We start from the raw sequence: 15384 nt of genomic DNA, 5'->3' as shown, positions 1-15384 counted from the left end.
TCTAATGATTTCCATTTCCCAGGTCTCTCAGTTCCTAGAGAGCACCATCTTTTCAGGATCCAATGTCCAAATGCCTAAAGACCAGAATGAAGGGATCCCTGGGTGGCGCATCGGTTTGGCGCCTGCCTTTGGCCCAGGGCGCAATCCTGGAGACCCGGGATCGAATCCCACGTCGGACTCCCGGTGCATGGAGCCTGCTTCTCCCTCTGCCTATGTCTCTGCCTCTCTCTCTCTCTCTCTCTCTCTCTCTCTCTCTTTCTGTGTGTGTGTGTGTGACTATCATAAATAAATAAAAATTAAAAAAAAAAAAAAAAGACCAGAATGAATCAAATGAATCTGCACTCAGGCTGAAGCATGAGGCTGACTTTCATCATGGCAGTTACAGCCCTAAATTCTCTTATATGGACAAGTCCAAATCCTGCTGTGCTGTCAGGACATTATTGTTCACTTTCATACACCCTCAAGAAATAAGTCACAGGTACTAAATAGGGGACAAAAAGCCAGAGCACTCTCACTGAACGATAGAAAGCAACTGTCATGCATCCTTCATCCCACTAGAGTTGTGAGCAGAGAAAAGCCCGGCTGGAAAGGGAGGCAGTGACATGAGATGCGATTTCCACACTCTTTTGAACAACTTATACATAAACGTATGAAAGAAGGCAAGATGGTACCTCCAATTAGAAGTACTACAATCCTCATGGGCATCCCTGGTGGCTCAGCGGTTTAGCGCTGCCTTCAGCAGGGCATGATCCTGGAGACCCAGGATCGAGTCCCACATCGGGCTCCCTGCATGGAGCCTGCTTCTCCCACTGCCTGTGTCTCTGCCTCTCTCTCTGCATCTGTCTGTGTCTCTCATGGATAAATAAATTAAAAAAAAAAAAAAAGAAGTACTACAATCTTCCTAAAGGGCATGTGTAGGCAGAACCCGAAGGTGGTCCCAGCACTCTCAGCCAGTGGTACACACACACACACACAAACACACACTCACACTCACTCTCTCTCCCTGTTATTCAAACACTAATCTAGGGATCCCTGGGTGGCGCAGCGGTTTGGCGCCTGCCTTTGGCCCAGGGCGCGATCCTGGAGACTCGGGATCGAATCCCACATCAGGCTCCCGGTGCATGGAGCCTGCTTCTCCCTCTGCCTATGTCTCTGCCTCTCTCTCTCTCTCACTGTGTGCCTACCGTAAATAAATAAAATAAAATTAAAAATATATATATAAAAAAACAAACACTAATCTAGATGCTGCTTTGAAGGATTTTAGCAAATGTGATTAAGGTCCCAAGTCAGGTGACCTTAAGATAGAGACCTGAAACAACCCAAGGGCCATCAGTAGGTGAATGGATAAACAAAACGTGGTATACACACACACAATGGCCTACACACTAGGATATGGATGAACCTTGAAAATGTTATGCTAAATGAAACAAGTCAGGCACAAAAGAACAAATACTGCATGATTCCACTTACATGAGGTACTGAAAATAGATAAATTCATAAAACCAGAAAGAAGAATATAGGTGGCTGAGGGGGCAGGGAGTGGGGAATAAGGAGTTACCGATTAATAAGCACGGAGTTTCTGTTTGAGATGATGAAAAGTTCTTGATGGTTGTGGGGAGACAGAGAAATCTGATCCCATCGGCCCTTTAAATCTTGAGGTCAGGGATCCCAGGGGGGCGCAGTGGTTTGGCACCTGCCTTTGGCCCAGGGCGCAATCCTGGAGACCCGGGATCGAATCCCATGTCGGGCTCCCAGTGCATGGAGCCTGCTTCTCCCTCTGCCTATGTCTCTGCCTCTCTCTCTGTGTGTGACTATCATAAATAAATTTAAAAACAAAATAAAGCAATTAAAAAAAATCTTGAGGTTATAGAGAAGGGCAGTCAGAGATACTAAGGGTGAGGCCTTTAATGTGAGAAAGGTTGTTGCTGGCTATGGAGAAGGTGAAAACCACATGGCAGGGCCCTAAAAGTGGCCTCTAGGATCCAACAGTGACTGACCCCTAAATAATAATCAGCAAGAAAACAGGGACCTTGGGGTGCCTGGGTGGCTCAGTCAGTTGGACGTCTCTTGATTTCAGCTCAGGTCATGATCTCAGGATTGTTGGATCCATGGGATCCCTGTGGGATCCATGCTGAGTGTGCCTCTGCCCCTACCCCCCAACCCTTGCTCTCAGGTGCAGTCTCTCCTTCCCTCCCTTTCTCTCTCTCAAATAAACAAATAAAATAAATCCTAAAAAAAAAAAGAAAAAAAGAAAAGAAAAGAAAAAGGAAAGGGATGGGGCACTTCTCTGGCTCAGTTGAAACCATCTGTAACTCTTGATCTTGGGGTTGTTAAGTTTGAGCCCCATGCTGTATGTAAAGATCACTAAAAAAATTAATAAATAATACTTTAAAATAATAAAAGACATCAAGCCTATTTTAAATAAACAAATTAAAAAAAGAGAGAGACACCTGGCTCTGGTTCAATTGGTAGAGCATATGACTCTTTATCTCTGGGTCATGAGTTTGAGCCCCATGTTGGGAGTACAGCTTGCTTAAAAAATGAAAGGAAGGAAGGAAAGAAGAAAGAGGGGAGTCAGAGGGAAGGGGGGAGGGGGGAGAAGGGGAAGGAAGGAAGGAAGGAAGGAGAAAGAAAGAAAAGAAAAGAAAAGAAAAGAAAAGAAAAGAAAAGAAAAGAAAAGAAAAGAAAGAAAAAGAAAAGAAAAGAAAAGAAAGAAAGAAAAAAAAGAAAAGAAAAGAAAAGAAAAGAAAGAAAAGAAAAGAAAAGAAAAGAAAAGAAAAGAAAAGAAAAGAAAAGAAAAAAACAGGGATGCACCTCAGTCTTATAACCCCCAGGAACTGAATTCTGCCAACAACCTGAATGAGCCTCTAGCAGATTCTTCCTTAGGCAACTGAGCTTCCAGATGAGAACCAGCCAACTGACACCTGGATTTCAGCTTAGGAGACTCTAAACAGAGAAACGAGCCATGCGGCACCTGGACTTCTGACCTACCAAACTGTGAGCAAATAAATGGGTATTGTTTTAAGCCACTAAGTTGGTATGATAACAAAGAGTGATCCGGTGATAATGGTAATAAAAGTCATACCCTTTGGCTCAAAAATTCCACTCCCAGAATCCATCCAAAACACAGAAAAACTTCTATACACTGAGCTGCTTATTTCATGTTCTCTACAAGTAAACTGTGCATATTTACATAACAATATTCTCAAAGCATTTAAAAATGACATGGAGGGATCCCTGGGTGGCGCAGCGGTTTGGCGCCTGCCTTTGGCCCAGGGCGCGATCCTGGAGACCCGGGATCAAGTCCCACGTCAGGCTCCCGGTGCATGGAGTCTGCTTCTCCCTCTGCCTATGTCTCTGCCTCTCTCTCTCTCTCTCTGTGTGACTATCATAAATAAATAAAAAATTTTTTAAAATTTAAAAAAAATAAAAATGACATGGAAAAACACAAGAGCCAGAATTGCAAACAGAGTATCATAACTCACCATATCACCTTATAAGAGGAAGTATTTTTTTTAAAGATTTATTTATTTATTCATGAGAGAGACAGACTGAGAGAGAGAGGCAGAGACACAGGCAGAGGGAGAAACAGGCTCCTCGCAGGGAGCCCGATGTGGGACTCGATCCTGGATCCTGGGATCATGACCTGAGCCAAAGGCAGGTGCTCAATCACTGAGCCACCCAGGTGTCCCTCAGAGGAAGTATTTTTTAAAAAATACACACAAAAGCACACCTAACTAATGTGTCCCTCCTCTCACCCCAGAAAAAAGGAGCCAACATCATAGTGGTAGCACATTAAGGAGCATTGTGCCAGGCTGACTCAAAGGAGGAATAGAGGGGCGCCCGGGTGGCTCAGTGGTTGAGGGTCTGCCTTTCGCTCAGGGCATGATCCTGCAGTCCCGGTATCGAGTCCCACATCGGGCTCCCTGCATGGAGCCTGCTTCTCCCTCTGCCTGTATCTCTGCGCCTCTCTCTCTCTCTCTTTCTCTCTGTCTCTCATGAATAAATAAATAAAATCTTTTTTAAAAAGGGGGGGAGAGAGGGAGAGCAGAGGAAGAGAACAACACCTAACCAGAGTGAATGTGGGTACTCTGCAGGAGACAGGAGTCCCCTGGGAAGCCTCTGTATCTCAGGGCACCAGGCAGGGAGTGGCAGGAGATTCTAAGTCAGGGTGTCAGGGGGTTAAGAGCCACGGGAGCCACATGATCCCACTGTAAGATTGGGAGCTAGCCCAGTGATGGCTGTGAGAGAATTTCCCAGCAGCCAGCAGGAAGGGGCTTGGGCCAGACTAAAGACAGCTTAAAGGAATAAAGGAAAGTGGTATTTTATACCATGCTATGAACTGAAACTTAAATCAGCTACTTAATCCAAAAAAAAACACTGAAGACAGTATACCAGAATGTTTATTTATTTTTTTAATGTATTCGTTCATGAGAGACACAGAGAGGCAGAGACACAGGCAGAGGGAGAAGCAGGCTCCTCGAGGCAGCCTGATGTGGGACTCAATCCTGGGACTCTGGGACCAGGACCCCAGCCAAAGTCAGATGCCCAACCACTGAGACACCCAGGCAAATATCTTCTCCCATTCTGTAGGTTGTCTTTTAGTTTTGTTGACTGTTTTTGTTTTTGTTTGTTTGTTTGGGTTTTTTTTTTTCTGTGCAGAAGCTTTTTATCTTTTATTAAGTCCCAATAATTCATTTTTGCTTTTGTTTCCCTTGCCTTCATGGATGTATCTTGCAAGAATTTGCTGTGGCCAAGTTCAAAAAGGGTGTTGCCCGTGTTCTCCTCTAGGATTTTGATGGACTCTTGTCTCACATTTAGATCATTCATCCATTTTGAGTTTATCTTTGTGTATGGTGTAAGAGAATGGTCTAGTTTCATTCTTCTGCGTGTGGCTGTCCAATTTTCCCAGGACCATTTATTGAAGAGACCATCTTTTTTCTAGTGGATAGTCTTTCCTGCTTTGTCGAATATTAGTTGACCATAGAGTTTGACAAAATACAGCATCCATTCCTGATCAAAACTCTTCAGAGTGTACGGATAGAGGGAACATTCCTTAGCATCTTAAAAGCCATCTATGAAAAGCCCACAGCAAATATCATTCTCAATGGGGAAACACTGGGAGTCCTTCCCCTAAGATCAGGAACACAACAGGGATGTCCACTCTCATCACTGCTATTCAACATAGTGCTAGAAGTCCTAGCCTCAGCAATCAGTCAACAAAAAGAAATAAAAGGCATTCAAATTGGCAAAGAAGAAGTCAAACTCTCCCTCTTTGCAGATGACATGATACTGTACATAGAAAACCCAAAAGACTTCACCTCAAGATTGCTACAACTCATACAGGAATTAGGCAGTGTGGCAGGATACAAAATCAATGCCCAGAAATCAGTGGCATTTCTATACACTAACAATGAGACTGAAAAAAGAGAAATTAAGGAGTCAATCCCATTTACAATTGCATCCAAAAGCATAAGATACCTAGGAATAAATCTAACCAAAGAGGTAAAGGATCTACACCCTAAAAACTATAGAACACTTCTGAAAGAAGTGGAGGAAGACACAAGGAGATGGAAAAATATTCCATGCTCATGGACTGGAAGAATTAATATTGTGAAAATGTCAATGCTACCCAGGGCAAGGTACACATTTAATGCAATTCCTATCAAAATACTACAGACTTTCTTCAGAGGGTTGGAACAAATCATCTTAAGATTTGTGTGGAATCAGAAAAGACCCCAAATAGCCAGGGGAATATTAAAAAAGAAAACCAGAGCTGGGGGCATCACAATGCCGGATTTCAGGTTGTACTACAAAGCTGTGGTCATCAAGACAATGTGGTACTGGCACAAAAACAGACACATAGATCAATGGAACAGAAGAGAGAATCCAGAAATGGCCCCTCAACTCTATCAGAATGTTTAGATGGTACTTGTTCCTAGGGGGTTTTTGTTTTATTCATCTACATGAACCTACATTTTTTATATTATTTACATATTCACAGTATTTTATAATTAAAAATTCTATTTTTCTTTTTTTAAGATTTTATTTATTTAACAAAGAAAATAAGAGAGAGAGAGAGAGAGCGCGCTCACAGGCAGGGGAACAGCAGAGGGAGAAGGAGAAGCAGGATCCTCATTGAGCAGGGAGCCCGATGTGGAGCTCAATTCTAGGACCTGAGCCAAAGGCAGATGCTTCACTGACTGAGCCACTCAGGTGCACCTAAAAATACTATTTAAAAGATTTTTTTATTTAATCATGAGACCAGAGAGAGAGAGAGAGACAGAGACAGAGACAGAGACAGAGACAGAGGCAGACACAGGCAGAGGGAGAAGCAGGCTCCATGCAGGAAGCCTGACGCGGGACATGATCCTGGGTCTCCAGGATCACGCCCTGGGCTGAAGGCAGCACTAAACCGCTGAGCCACCCGGGCTGCCCCCAAAATACTATTTTTCAAAGGCATGCCAAGCCCCTTTTGTTTCCACGCCTTTCATCCTGGCTCCGCCGTCCATACCCGCGGCCTGGCCGACAGCAATGCCCTCCAAATAGGGCATCTTTCTCCTCTCCTCCCATTTTTTTTTTTTTTAAGATTTTTATTTGTTCATGAGAGACAGAGAGAGAGGCAGAAACACAGGCAGAGGGAGCAGCAGGCTCCATGCAAGAAGCCCAACGTGAGACTCGATCCCGCAACGCCTGGACCATGCCCTGAGCTGAAGGCAGACAGTCAAACACTGAGCCACCCCAGGGTCCCTCCCCTCTCCCTTTTCTGTTCCACTCCATACGAAATTTCTAAAAGTAGAGTTCTGATGACATCAATTCATTGCCCTAAAACTTCCTTGGTTTTCCACTGAAGATGGTGAAATAGGCAGTCCTCAGCCTTTAGACCCTTCCAAATTTAGATGCTGATGGAACTTTTCAGGCTGACCTTCCCTCTCTACCTGCCCAGGCCACACCCATTCAAAGCACTCACCATTCTCAAAAGTCAGCAAAGCCAATTCTGAAGAGATGCTTAAGCTCCTCCTTCCGCTGGAAACTCCTTGTCTCCTATTCTGCTGTTGAAATTCGACTCAACCTTTAGATGCTAAGACACACCCTCCTCTAAGAAACTAACCCATAGTTGGCCATGGGGATTCCACATTCTCCCAAAGCACCATCCCTCTGTCACAAGGCCTGCTGTCACTTGCTTTGTGGCAGTTGTAACTGTATACATTTATCTTCTCCCACTAGCTGGGGACTCGCCACAGGGCAAGGTCTATCCTATTGCTCCCAGAGCACCCAATGAGGTGCTTTGTACATACAGGTACTCTGCGAACGTGTGCTGTTTGGAAGACACATCAGAACCACAGCAAAATCTGGGTCCCTCCAGCCCATTATGTGCCAGGGTGTTCTTTGACACCTCAAAGAATTTTTCCAGTAGTTTCCCTTGATGATTTATCATCCATGCATTTACCTACATCTCTAAAGTTCCTTTATTTCTTTAATACCTTCTAGAATAATAAACATCCGTAGTTTGCTACCTGCTGCATGAAACCTTCAACTAGAATAGAGAAAGCCAAGGAACAAAATGTGTGCACTTTATACATACTTTATAATGTAAAATTCCAATCATACCTTCTTCCAACCTTTGTTTTTAGATACTGAAAAGTCCTCTCTGGCCTGCAGGAAAACAAACTTACTGTTCAGAACTGCTCCCTGTCAAAAGCAGTATCTTTAAAAGGAGAATAGGGGCACCTAGGTGCCCCTTAAGCGATCTTTATGTCATGCTAAGGGTGTTGTCCTTCATCCTGCGGGCTTTGGGAGCCTCTAAAAGAGCATAAGTAAAAAAAATAAAAAATAAAAAAAAAAAATAAAAGAGCATAAGTGAGCAAGCAGCAGGACCTGCCTTGGGTCCAGCAGCAGTCCTGAGAAGCAAGGCTGATGGGTACACAGGTGTCTCTGTCCAGGTAAGGACTGACATGGGCCTAAGCCAAAGCAGAAACAGGAGAAATGGACTGATTAGGAACAGACTAGGAAAGGATGTCGAGAGTTAGGAGGGGGCCCAGGAGAAGGTCATGTCAATGTTTTAAGGAGAGAGGGATCATTAGTTCTGATACTGCCATTTGTGTATAGAGGCTTACACAGTCTCATGGAGTTGATAATTTTTTTATTAGCCATCAGCCTGTCTTTTCCAAATTATTAGTTACATACTTTCCAGACCAACAAGAATCAAACACCACTGTTAATGCAATGGTAGTCTTATTTTATAAAGGTCATGTAACTCCTGAAGTGTATCACAAAAGCCACCATCCTACAGTTGGAGAAACAGGGCTATTAAGAACTTTATTCTTGGGGATCCCTGGGTGGCTCAGCGATTTAGCTCTGCCTTCGGCCCAGGGTGTGATCCTGGAGTCCTGGGATCAAGTCCCGCGTCAGGCTCCCTGAATGGACCCTGCTTCTCCCTTTGCCTGTGTCTCTGTCTGCCTCTCTCTCTCTCTCTCTCTCTCTCTCAGTCTGTGTCTCTCATGAATAAATAAATAAAATCTTTAAAAAAATATATTTTAAAAAAAGAACTTTATTCTCTGGGCACCTGGGTGGCTCAGTGGTTGAGCATCTGCCTTTGGCTTCAGGTCGTGATCCCAGGGTCCTAGGATTGAGTCCCACTTCAGGCTCCCCATAGAGAGCCTGCTTCTCCTTCTGCCTATGTCTCTGCCTCACTTTGTGTCTCTCATGAATAAATAAATAAAATCTTTTAAAAAGTCATTTAAGACCTCATTGGGGACAGCCCCGGTGGCGCAGCGGTTTAGCGCCGCCTGCTGCCCGGGGTGTGATCCTGGAGACCAGGATCGAGTCCCGTGTTGGGCTCCCTGCATGAAGCCTGCTTCTCCCTCTGCCTGTGTCTCTGCCTCTTCTCTCTCTCTGTGTGTGTCTCTATGAATAAATAAATAAGTAAAAAATCTTAAAAAAAAAAAAAAAAAAAGGGCAGCCCGGGTGGCTCAGCGGCTTAGCACTGCCTTCAGCCCTGGGCCTGATCTTGGAGACCCAGGATCGAGTCCCACGTCAGGCTCCCTGCATGAAGCCTGCTTCTCCCTCTGCCTGTGTCTCTGCCTCTCTCTCTCTCTGTCTCTCATGAATAAATAAAATCTTTTAAAAAGATAAATAAATAAATTAATTAATTAAAATTAAAAAAAAGACCTCATTGGGCTCTTCTACAGCCTATCTCACATCTCTCACCTTCCCACCCCATCCTAACACTCCCACCATGATGAATTCTTTATCATGAATTCCCTCTAGCCCTCCAAATTTAAGCAAGCACCACCTTCTCACTTCTGGACCCCTACACCAGCTGCTTCCTCTGCCTAGATTCCTCTGCTTGCAATTCCTTCTTGTCCTTTAGGACTAGCACAGGCTCATCCCAGAAGATTATTCTGACCCACCCCCTCATGCACACACCCAGTGAGTTGCCCGTGTTTTCCTTGTGCTTCCACAGTACTCAAGGCTTATCTTTACATAGTACTTGTAATACTTTATAATAACACTGTATTTACTGAAACATCTCCTCCATTTGACTGCAATTGCTTAAGTGTAAAAATCAGTTCACTAGAACAATGGCTGGCACAGTACATGGTCTGTACTTGATAAATGCTAGCTATCCCAATACAGGTCTTAAAAGCTTATGCTGCATAAAACCTTGTACATGTACATTCATGGCAGCATTAGTCCTAACAGCCAAAAAGCAGAAACCACCCAAATGTCCAACAATTGATGGATAAATAAAATGTGACATATCCCTACAATGAAATATTATTTGATCATAACAAGGACTGAACTTCTGCTACAAATGACAATATGGATGAACCTTTAAAAGAACTAAGTGAGGGCAGCCCGGGTGGCTCGGCAGTTTAGCACTGCCTTCAGCCCAGGGCCTGATCCTGGGGACCCAGAGTCAAGTCCCACATTGGGCTCCCTGCATGGAGCCTGCTTCTCCCTCTGCCTGTGTCTCTGCCTCTCTCTCTCTCTCTCTCTCTCTCTCTGTGTGTGTATGTCTCTCATGAATAAGTAAATAAAATCGTTAAAAAAAAAAAAAAAAAGAACTAAATGAAGGGCACCTATGTGGCTTAGTCAGTTGAGTGTCAGGCTCTTGATTTCAGCTCAGGTCGTGATCTCTTGAGCTCCACACTTAGAAGGGAGTCTGCTTGAGATTTTCTCTCTCCCTCCCCAGTGTCCCTCCCTGTGTGGTGTCCCCCCTCCATGTGCACACATGTTTTCTCTCTCTCTCTCAAATACATAAATAAATCTTGGGGCACCTGGGTAGCTCAGAAAGTTAAGCATCTGCCTTCAGCTCAAGTCATAATCCCAGGATCCTAGGATCAAGCCCTAAGTCTCACTCTCTGCTCAGTGCGAAGCCTGCTTCTTCTCCCTCTCCCTCTCTGTATATCAAATGAATGAATGAATGAATGAATGAAGTCTTTAAAATAATAAAATAAATAAATAAATCTTAAAAAAAAAAAAAAAAAACCTAAGTGCTAAGTGAGGAGCACCTGGGTGGCTCAAATGGTGAAGCATCTGACTCCTGAATTCAGCTTAGGTCATGATCTCAGGGATGTGGGATTCAGCCCCACTTCAGGCTCTGTGCTAAGTATGGAACCTGCTTAAGATTCTCTCTCCCTCTCCCTCCTCCCACCCCCACCCTGTGCTCTCTCTCTCTCTTTAAAAAAAAAAAAAAAAAAAAAACTAAGTGAAAGAAGTTAGTTACAAAGACCACATATTATGTGATTCTATTTCCATAAAATGTCCAAATAGGCAAATCTATAGAGAAGAAAGCAGGTCAGTGGTTGCTTAGGACTGGAGGAGCTGGAAGACTGGGGGTGATGACTAGAGGGTACAAGGTTTCTTCTTGGGGATAATGAAAATGTTCTAAAAATTTTTTAATGTTGTGACTGGTTTTAGTCTACGAATATACTGAAATGCACAGAATCATGGACACTTCAAACAGGTGAATTACATGATATGTGAATTATATCTCAATAAAACTGTTACCCAAAAAAAGGCTTATGCTATAACATTTTCATCCTCTGGACAAGTATGATACTTTACAACAAGTGACACTGGATTTGGAGATCGACTGCATTACCAATCCATTTTGGATTTATAGCTAAATTTTGGCACAAACACAATGGTTTTATTAGAAAGTTTGTCTCTCTGGGAAGAATCTGTAATATATAGCTTCAGAGGGCTATCTCTCTACCCTGATCCAAAGCAGAGGAAAGCCTCTCTATAGAGCCCACTGCTACCTGCAGAACAAAATCTAGGGTTTGTTCATTTGAAGGGACTAGGAGAGAAATCAACTCTTTCTTTTTTAACTCCAGCTGAATTAGAAAGAGCTGTTCAAAAATATGAAAACACTTTGCCTGTTTGTCCTTCCAAATGATGCAAAGTAGAAACATCCAATCTACAAGAAATCAGAACTAGGTCAGTCTTCTGAAAATCAGTTTATCACATGCCTGAACAACGACTGTACTATCAGATTTCACAGAATAAAATCACAAACTGAAACCCACTGACAGAAAGAGGATCAGAGCAATTCAAATGACAAGATCCAATCTCTTTAAAAATCAGAGACAGACACTGCTGCCAAGGCCACTTTTGAACCATCCTCGTCGAAGGCCTTCTAGAGGTGTGTATCCGAGGTTGTGTTCACACGCTCAGTACAATGGGCGTTTCCTGGGAAGTCTCCCTCTTTAAAATGAGAAAACATTCTCATGTTCCCATAGCTAACCTGGCACACTGGGTATCACTAGGAAAATCAGCTAACCTGGGTCCCAGGTTGCTCATCTGTAAAATAAGAAAGTGAAAAAGAAAGAAAGAAAGAAAGAAAAGAAAGAAAAGAAAGAAAAGAAAGAAAGAAAGAAAGAAAGAAAGGGGATGAGGGGGACAACTGGGTGGCTCAGTGGTTGAGCATCTGCCTTTGGCTCAGGTCATGATCCTGGGTTCCTGGGACCAAGTCCTGCATGGGGCTCCCTGCAGGGAGCCCGCTTCTCCCTCTGCCTGTGTCTCTGCCTCTCTGTGTCTCTCATGAATAAATAAATAAAATCTTCAAAGAAAGTAGATGAGCTGTCTTCCAAAGGTCCTCTCAGCTCCATTAAGAGGATTTTGTCAGGCCATTTGTTGCTTCCTTACACAAGTTTTCTAGTAATAATCATAATAATTAACCCATCTCAAGTACTTAATGTATGCTGGTCACTATGCTAAGCGCTCACATTGACTATATCACATGATCCTCACAGTAACTGTCAGATGGTGTGCAGGAAAGAGCGTAGCAGGCACGAGATTGCTAGCCTCAGAAAGGCCTGCTTGCAAGGCTGGTTCTTGGCTGGTGTCTGGGAACTAGGGATTTGGAGCGTTCCCACCATTCCCTAACTGATAAGAGTGGCTCACTGTGCCTACACTGTGTGTACAAATGATGTGGTTTCTGCTGAGCACCTGCCGCCCTTCTGAGGGTGTGGAGTTGTGGTTCATGATAGCCAGAGGGTACTTATGTGACCAGCCCCAAAGAAAAACCCTGGACATGGGTCTCTAAAGAGCTTCCCCGGTAACATTTCCCATGTATTGCCGTAATTCGGTGCTGGAGGAATTAAGCATGTCCTGGGAGACTCCATGGTGAAAAGTCTCTTGCACTAGTTCCCTCCAGACTTTACCCCAACTGCTTTCTCACTCTGAATTTGCTTTCGGTCCTTTCACTGTAATAAATCATAACTACAAATACAACTGGAAATCCTCCTAGTGAAACAAGGCATGGTGTGGGAAATCCTGAACACGACAGATACTATTATTCTTGCTTTATGGGTAAAGAAACTGAGACTTAAAAGGAACTGACTTGGGCAGCCCTGGTGGCCCAGCAGTTTAGTGCCACCTTCGGCCCAGGGTGTGATCCTGGAGACCGAGGATTGAGTCCCACATCAGGTTCCCTGCACGGAGCCTGCTTCTCCCTCTGCCTCTCTCTCTCTGTCATGAATAAATAAATAAAATCTTAAAAAAAAAAAAAAAAAAAGGAACTAACTTGCCCAAGATCACATGGCAGAGAGCTGACATAACCTGGATCCTGACACTGGCACTCCAGCTCCATACCCTTGAACTCCTGCGTGTACCCTACTCTTCCCCCATTCCTTCCTGCATTTTGATACCAAATTTTCTAGAAAACAAAAAATTTACAGCAATTACAACATAATAGTCACGTCCACCAAAACCAGCCCTACTATGCCCTTCCGCACCCACAGTTTTAAAAATAAACTTTATGTGAAACTAGCAAGGACCAACACTGGATTCCTCCAGGAAAACGTCTGAACTATTAACTACTTGTAACTTTGCTCTTAGCTAAAAAATTTGCGAAGTTGTGTCTTGTTTTTTGTTTATTTAGAGCAAAAGAAAAAAAAAAAAAGGCTTCAATTTTTACCTGTCTGGAATAGTTGCAGTAATGCTGAGACCAGTAAGTCACCCACTATTAGGGTAGCAGGGAATACTTTCTGCTGAGATGCCTCATTTTTCATTTCAAGAAGCAAGAAACTGAGTAGCAAGAAAAAAAATTACTGGAGAATATCTCTATGAACCCAGGATATAGATTTTTTGTAAAAAGACTGAGAAAGCACAATCCATAAACTCAAATGCATTAAAAATACCCTTTTGTTCATCAGAAGATACCACCAAGACAACAAAAAGGCAAGCCACAACCTGGGAGACTATATATATGTAAGACAGGTGACCAAAAGAAGATTAGAATCCAGAAAAAAAAATTTTAATTCTTCCTAATCTATAAAAAAAGAGTTCAATAAAAAAAGCACATGTTGGCACCGGGGTGGCTCCATCAGTTAGGCATCTGTCTTTGGCTCAGGTCACGATCCCAGGGTCCTGGGATCAAGCAAGCCCCTTGTCAGGCTTCCTGCTCAGCAGGGACCCTGCTTCTCCCTCTCCCTCTGCCCCCCTACCCCCTACCCCCGGCTCATGTGCTTGCACGTGTTCTCTATCTCAATAAATAAAATCTTTTTAAAAATTAAAAAGGAAAAAAAATTTAAAAAGGACATAAGACACAGGCGTTTCATGGAAGAAACAAATTGCCAATTAAATATATGAAGAGATATTTATCTTCATCAATAATCAGGGAAATATAAATTAAACCCAAAAATAATAAACCATTTCCTCTGTACCCAGTAGTTGGAAATCAGATGAAGAGTTTGACAGGGAAAAAATTTTTGTCCATTTTGTACAGTTTATCTTAGTCCATTCAAGCTGTTATAACAAATTGCCATAGACCAAGTGGCTTATAAACTGCAAAAATTTATTTTTCACTGTTGTGCAGGTTGGGAAATCCAAGACCAAGATGCTAACATAACTGGCTCTCTGCTCTGGAATCATTCCTAGGCTACCTACCTGTAACTTCATGTGGCAGAGGGGGAAGGGAGCTGAGTCCAGGCAAGGGCACTAATTCTACTCTGGAGCGATCCACCCTTATGACCTAATCACCTCCTAAAGGCCCTCACCTCCTAATACCATAATCTTAGGGTCAGGGCTCCACATATGAACTGTTGAGGGGCCACAAATATTATGGCTATATCTATTGCTATATCTAGTGCCTGGCATACAGTAGATTCTCAAGTAATTGCTAAAAGGATGGGAAATTTGCATTTCTGACAACCCTAAGTGTTGACAAGGATATGACTCGAAAGGAATTTTTTTTAAAGACTTTATTTATTCATAGAGACACAGAGACAGAGAGATGCAGAGACACAGGCAGAGAGAAGCCAGCTCCATGCAGGGAGCCCGATGTGGGACTCGATCCCGGGACTCCAAGATCACGCCATGGGCTGAAGGCAGACGCTCAATCACTGAGCCACCCAGACATCCCTCAAAAGGAATTTTTAAAGCACACTGCTTGAAATATAAAATCTCAACCACTTTGGAAAACAATTTGACATTTGCTGATGAAGCTGGGGAACATGCACTTTCCACGGCCCAGAAATTCTACTCCTACATAAATACCATATTTATATATATGATCATCTACAATAAAAATTGGAATTCACCCAAATGTTTAATGACAGAGGGGTAAATCGACTGTGGCACATTTATCCAACGGAACACTACTTCACAGCAAAATTAGTAAACCACAGGCATGGTAGTCAACATGGATGAACCTCAAAACCAACACAGTAGGACCAAACAAATAAAAAAAGCAAGACTCACAAAATGTATACCATATGATCTCATCTATACAATAGTCAAAAACAATCAAAATAAAATATTGTTTATAATTACATGTCTGTGTGCTAAAACTACAGAGAAAAGCAAAGAAATGGTTAATCCAGAATTCAGGGCACTCACTCTAAAGGGTCTGAAAAGAGGAATATGTTCTGG

At 43.1% G+C, this 15384-nt stretch overlaps 1 protein-coding gene across 10 annotated transcripts in view; it reads right to left on the bottom strand.

Annotated features, from left to right (window-relative positions):
* The window catches only part of WDR59 (WD repeat domain 59), a 98139-nt gene that overhangs the window by 73492 nt on the left and 9263 nt on the right, over window positions 1-15384 (bottom strand). The gene's annotated exons all lie outside the window — the stretch shown is intronic.

This window comes from Vulpes vulpes, chromosome 12, assembly GCF_048418805.1.
Source record: "Vulpes vulpes isolate BD-2025 chromosome 12, VulVul3, whole genome shotgun sequence".
NCBI lineage: Eukaryota > Metazoa > Chordata > Mammalia > Carnivora > Canidae > Vulpes > Vulpes vulpes.
The sequence above is the reverse complement of the archived record's forward strand: the minus strand, read 5'-3'. Positions and strand labels throughout refer to the sequence as shown.